This window comes from Chlorocebus sabaeus, chromosome 6 (genome assembly GCF_047675955.1).
Source record: "Chlorocebus sabaeus isolate Y175 chromosome 6, mChlSab1.0.hap1, whole genome shotgun sequence".
Taxonomy (NCBI): Eukaryota; Metazoa; Chordata; class Mammalia; order Primates; family Cercopithecidae; genus Chlorocebus; species Chlorocebus sabaeus.
Window position 1 is genome coordinate 51,308,257 of NC_132909.1, and position 6,765 is coordinate 51,315,021.

Here is a 6,765-nt window from a genome sequence, read left to right on the forward strand (position 1 = left end):
CAGCCTGGGCAACGGAGCGACACCCTAACTCAACAAAAACAAAACAAAACAAAAATGCACAAATAGTCAGTAGTAACACCCACATCACAGAGTCCAGCAGAGTTACATACATGGGAGCATGCTGAATACAGCCTCACCACGAGTCCTTTGTACTTGATGATCTTGTGTGTGTAGCAGTCAGCTTCCAGATATCCTTCTGGCTTTTTTTTTCTTTTTTCTTTTTTGAGACAGTTTTGCTCTTGTTGCCCAGGCTGGAGTGCAATGGCATGATCTTGGCTCATTGCAACCTCCGTCTCCCAGGTTCAAGTGATTCTCCTGCCTCAGCCTCCCAAGTAGCTGGGATTATAGGCATGCACCACCACGCACGGCTGATTTTGTATTTTTAGTAGAGACAGGGTTTCTCCATGTTGGTCAGGCTGGTCTCGAACTTCTGACCTCAGGTGATCTGCCAGCCTTGGCCTCCCAAAGTGCTGGGATTACAGGTGTGAGCCACCGTGCCCAGCCGACTTTTTTTTCCCTCCACTCTTTTTAGGTCTTTGGTCAAAATATCATCTACTCAGAGACTCAGAGAGGCTCTCCTGGACTGCCTGCCCAAAATTGCACACATTTCACTCTTTAACTGATTATTTGTTTTTGTAGTTATTGTTGTTGTGTTGGTTTGTTTTTTCGAGATGGAGTCTTGCTCTGTCACCCAGGTTGGAGTGCAATGGCACGATCTCAACTCACTGTAATCTCCACCACCCGGGTTCAAGCAATTCTCCTGCCTCAGCCTCCTGAGTAGCTGGGATTACAGGTGCATGCCACGACCCCTGGCTAGTTTTGGTATTTTTAGTAGAGACGGGGTTTCTCCATGTTGGCAAGGCTGGTCTCGAACTTCTGACCTCGTCCACCCACCTTGGCCTCCCAAAGTGCTGGAATTAACAGGCGTGAGCCACCGTGCCCGGCCAGCTGTCTTTATTTCTCTCTAAATAACGTTCACTTCTAACATTATCCATTTATCTGATGGCATCTCTCCCCACTAGTTCCATGAGGATAGGGTCTTTATTTTTGGTCTGCTAGCTCCTCAGTTGCTAGTATGGCACCTGGTACACACTAGGTGCTCATGAATGTCGGCCGAGTTGAGAATATTCAGCAGAGATGCAGACATTTGGCAAATCTCTCATGCACACAGTCCTTTCACTTATCAGAATTTTGTCTTCATATATATATATGTGTGTGTGTGTGTGTGTGTGTGTGTGTGTGTATATATATATATATATATTTTTTTTTTTTTTCTAGAGGGAGTCTCACTCTGTCACCCAGGCTGGAGTGCAGTGGTGCGATTTCGGCTCACTGCAGCCTCCACCTCCCAGGTTCCAGCAGTTGTCCTGCTTCAGCCTACCAGCTAGCTTGGATTACAGGTACACACCACTATGCCCAGCTTTTTTTTTTTTTTTTTTTTTGGTACATCTTTTAGTAGAGACGGGGTGTCACTATGTTGGCCAGACTAATCTCAAACTCCTGATCTCAGGTGATCCACCTGTCTTGGCCTCCCAGAGTGCTAGGATTACAGGTGTGAGCCACTGTGCCAGGCCTGTCTTCACATCTTGACAGAAGAAGATTTACCATAGAGGAGAATCATGGAGGAATGCACCTGTCTGCAGGTAGGGTTGGACCCGGGGCTACGGGGTAGAAACTAGGTGACTTGGGGTCACTCTGTGCCAATCCTTAGTTTACTGGCATCCTCAAGCAATAAGTTCATTCATTTAGCAAACATTTATTGAGCATGTACTATGTATCAGGGCCTATTCTAGTAACTGTAGACCCCACAGTGAACAGACAACAGACCAAATCTCTGTCCTGGTGGAGCCGACATTCAAGTGAGGGAGACCTATAAAGACCCAATAAGCATCATGAGGAATTTAAACACTGTGTGAGCACACGACAAGCATAGGCAAAAAGACATTTGCACAAGGGGCTGGGCGTGGTGACTCACCCCTGTAATCCCAGCACTTTGGGAGGCTGAGGCGGGCAGATCACCTGATGTCGGGAGTTTGAGACCAGCCTGACCAACGTGGTGAAACCCCATCTCTACTAAAAATACAAAAACTAGCTGGGTGTAGTGGGGTGCACCTGTAATCCCAGCTACGTAGGAGGCTGAGGCAGGAGAATCGCTTGAACCTGGGAGGCGGAGCTTGCAGTGAGCTGAGATCGCACCTTTGCACTCCAGCCTGGGTGACAGAGCAAGACTCCGTCTCGAAAAAAAAAGAAAAGAAAAGAAATTTGCACAATGAAGGGAATTTAGAATGAAGGCCAGTTGTTTTTTCAATTTTCAATAGGGTGGTTGGATCAGGCTGGGAAGGTGACGTTTGAGAAAAGGCCTGAGAGAGGTCAGGGAGTGAATTGTGCAAATATGCAGTGGAAGAACATTCCAGGTAGAGAAAGTTCAAGGGCCCTGAGGCATTGGCAGAAAGTTGGCTTTTACTCAAGTCGTGAGGAGACAGGAGAGGGCTCTGTGCCTGGGATAGTCGTGTTGTGACATTCTAAATCAGAGCTCTGTTTTGGTCGACTTGAGATTGAGATGCTGTGAGACCCACAGGGATATGTTGAGAAGGCTTTTGATTTTTGTTGTTGTTGTTTTTTTTTTTTTTATGTTTTTATTTTTTGAGACCGTGTCTCACTCTGTCACCCAGGCTGGAGTACAATGGTGCGATCTCAGCTCACTGCAACCTCTGCCTCCCAGGTTCAAGTGATTCTCCAGCCTCAGCCTCCTGAGTAGCTGTGATTACAGGTGCACACTGCCACTCCTGGCTAATTTTTGTATTTTTAGTAGAGACGGAGTTTCACCATGTTGGCCAATCTGGTCTTGAACTCCTGACCTGAGGTGATCTGCCACCTCAGGCTCCCTAAGTGCTGGAATTACAGGCGTGAGCCACCGCTCCTGGCCTAAACGCTTTATTTTTTCGAGACGGGGGTCTTGCTACATTGCCTAGGCTGATCTCAAACTCCTGGATTCAAGCAATCCTCCTACCTAGACACCTCCCATAGTGTTGGGATTACAGGTGTGAGCCACTGCACCCAGCCAAGAAGGCTTTCGTTTTTTTTGTTTTTTTTTTTTGAGATGGAGTTTTGCTCTTGTTGTCCAAGCTGGAGTGCAATGGCACGATCTCAGCTCACTGCAACCTCCGCCTCCTGGGTTCAAGCGATTCTCCTGCCTCAGCCTCCTGAGTAGCTGGGATTACAGGCGCGTGCCACCATGCCCGACTAATTTTTTGTATTTTTAGTAGTAACAGTGTTCCACCATGTTAGCCAGGCTGGTCTCAAACCCCTGACCTCAAGTGATCCACCCGGCTCGGCCTCCCAAAGTGCCAGGATTGCAGGGGTGAGCCACGACGCCCAGCCAATCCCAAACAGGTACAAGCCAGCCTGTGTTCTCTACCTAAGATCATCTATCCCAGTATGGGAGTTGGTGCAAGGCCAGGGCTGCTGTCACCACCCTCCTGAATGGGACCTGATTCTTCCCCCACTTTTACCATTCTTGGCCGGTGCTCCACGTCAGCATCACGGACAGGGCCTGCTGGTTTGGGTGGTGGTGCTGTCCATTGTGCTGAAGCTTTGCTTTCTTCCTGGCCCCAGTGGAGACAGCTGTGCGTCAGGAGAGACCACAGGTCTCAGGTGTATAAGCTCTGGAAACAGGAGCCTTGGTCAGTCAATCAGGGGGCCTCCTGATGCAGTCTTTCCTCTGCCATCAGCTCTCTGATGCTCTCATCTTATCCCCCAGTGGCCCACGATAAGCTCCACCATCTCCCCAACTTCCCCACCATCTCCCCAACCTCCTCTTCTTCTGTCTCCTCTTCACTCACCCTTTGCCAATTGCTACACAGGCCACTTTGCTGTTTCCTGAACACAGAAGGCACGTTCCTGCCTCAAGCCTTTCACACTTGCTCTGCAAAGACCTCCTTTGCCTGGAGGTCTCCCCACCACATATTTGCATGGCTCCCTTCCTCCCAGTGTCGTCTCAGAGAGAACTTCCTTGATCACTTTGTTTTAAATTGCAAACCATAGCCCAGGCATGGCGGCTAACACCTGTAATCCCAGCATTTTGGGAGGCCGAAGTGGGAGGATCACTTGAGCCCAGAAGTTCAAGACCAGCCTGGGGAACATAGCAAGACATTGTCTCTACTAAAAATTTAAAAAACTAGCAGGCATGGTGGTGTGTGCCTGCAGTCCCAGCTACTTGGGAGGATCAATGGATCACTGGATCCCAGAAGTTTAAGGCTGTAGTGAGCTAGGATCATGCCACTGCACTCCACCTGTTGCTCAGCCTGAGCAACAAACAGAGCAAGACCCTCCCTATCCCTTAAAAAGAAATTGCGAACCTCGTCCCTATCCCACAGTTGTCACATCGCCTTCCTTAGCTTGTGTTCTCCTTATCACATATCAATATCTAACATATCAGAGATCCCTTAGCTAAATCCATGATCCTGGAGTTGGAAATTCAGGATTTTTCAGATTTTAAAATGTAATAGGCTATAAATATTATGTGTTTCATACCCCCAGTGGGACCAGAACTAACATCCTCAAATCACTTTATCTTCAGCAAAACACAAGAATATTCACATCAAGTGAAATAAATAAAAGCTATACATAATCTCAGGTCAGTTCAGGTTAGGTTTTGACATAAATGAGTTATGAAAGGATTTTGGTTTTCAGACTTCTTTTTGTTTTTGGAAATGGAGTCTCACTCTGCCACCCAGGCTGGAGTGCAGTGGTACAATCTTGGCTCACTGCAACCTCCGCCTCCCAGGTTCAAGTGATTCTCCTGCCTCAGCCTCCCGAGTAGCTGGGATTACAGACGTGCGTCACCACACCCAGCTAATTTTTGTATTTTTAGTAGAAACAGGGTTTCACCATGTTGGTCAGGCTGGTCTTGAACTCCCGACCTCAGGTGATCCACCCGCTTCAGCATCCCAAAATGCTGGGATTACAGGTGTGAGCAACCGCGCCTGGTCTGGTTTTCAGACTTCTATAAAAATTTGGAATTGTGAATCTGTGCTTAGCTCATTTATTTTTATATTTATTAATTTGCGTATTTATTTATTTTGAGACATGGTCTCGCTCTGTCACCCAGGCTACAGTGCAGTGGCATGATCATGGCTCACCACAGTCTCGACTTCCTGGGCTCAAGTGACTCCCACCTCAGTCTCCCGTGTAGCCGGGACTATAGATGTGTGCCGCCATGCCCAACTAATTTTAAAATATATATATATTTTTGTACAGACGGAGGTCTCACTATGTTGCCCAGGTCGTTCTCCAACTCCTAAGCTCAAGCAATCCTCCAGCCTTGGCCTCCCAGAGTGTTGGGATCACAGGTGTGGAGACCAGGCCCCATTTACCTTGTTTATTGTCTTACATATTAGAATACTCTCATCTGTGACAGCAGAGGTTTGTGTCTGTTCTGTTCACTGCTGTAACCTCCCGTCCTCCCAACCCCCACCCTGTGCCTAACTAAACAACACTTATGCTTCGGTCTGAATGTTTGTACCCTGTCCCCCGGTTCATATGTTGAAATCCTAACCCACAGTGATAGGAGGTGGGGGGCCTTTTTTTTTTTTCTGAGATGGGGTCTCGCTCTGCCGCCCAGGCTGGAGTGCAGTGGCCGGATCTCAGCTCACTGCAAGCTCCGCCTCCTGGGTTTACGCCATTCTCCTGCCTCAGCCTCCCGAGTAGCTGGGACTGCAGGCGCCCACCACCTCGCCTAGCTAGTTTTTTGTATTTTTTAGTAGAGACAGGGTTTCACCATGTTAGCCAGAATGGTCTCGATCTCCTGACCTCGTGACCCGCCCATCTCGGCCTCCCAAAGTGCTGGGATTACAGGCGTGAGCCACCGCGCCAGGCCGGTGGGGGGCCTTTTAAAGGTGATTAGGTCATGAGGGTGGAGTCCTCATGAATGAGATTAGTGCTCTTACAAAAGAGGCCCCAGAGAGCTTCTCCACCTTCTGCCACGTGAGACTAGAGTGAGTCTGTGAGGAAGCAGGCCCTCACTGGCCAGCGAATCTGCTGGGGCCTTGATCTTGGACTTCCCAGCCTCCAGAACTGTGAGCAATAAACTTCTGTTAGGCCCAGGGTGGTAGCTCATGCCTGTAATCCCAGCACTTTGGGAGGTTGAGGTGGGTGAACCGCTTGAGCCCAGAAGTTCAAGATCAGCTGGGACAACATGGCACAACCCCGTCTCTATTAAAAAAAAAATAGGCCAGGCACGGTGGCTCATGCCTATAATCCCAGCACTTTGGAAGGCCGAGGTGGGTGGATCACAAGGTCAGGAGTTCGAGACCAGCCTGGCCAATATGGTCAAACCCCATAAAGTATCTGTCTACCAAAAATACAAAAATTAGCCAGGTATGGTGGCAGGCGCCTGTAATCCCAGCTACTAGGGAGGCGGAGGCACGAGAATCGCTTGAACTCAGGAGGCAGAGGTTGTGTGAGCCGAGATCGTACCACTGTACACCAGCCTGGCGACAGAGCAAAACTCCATCTCAAAACACAAGAAACACAAACACACACACAAAATAAAAATAAGGCCGGGCACAGTGGCTCACACCTGTAATCCCAACACTTTGGGAGGTCAAGACAGGCGGATCACAAGGTGAGGAGATCGAGACCATCCTGGCTAACATGGTGAAATCCCATCTCTATTAAAAATACAAAAAATTAGCCAGGCGTGGTGGTGCGCACCTGTAGTCCCAGCTACTCAGGAGGCTGAGTGAGGCAGGAGAATCACTTGAA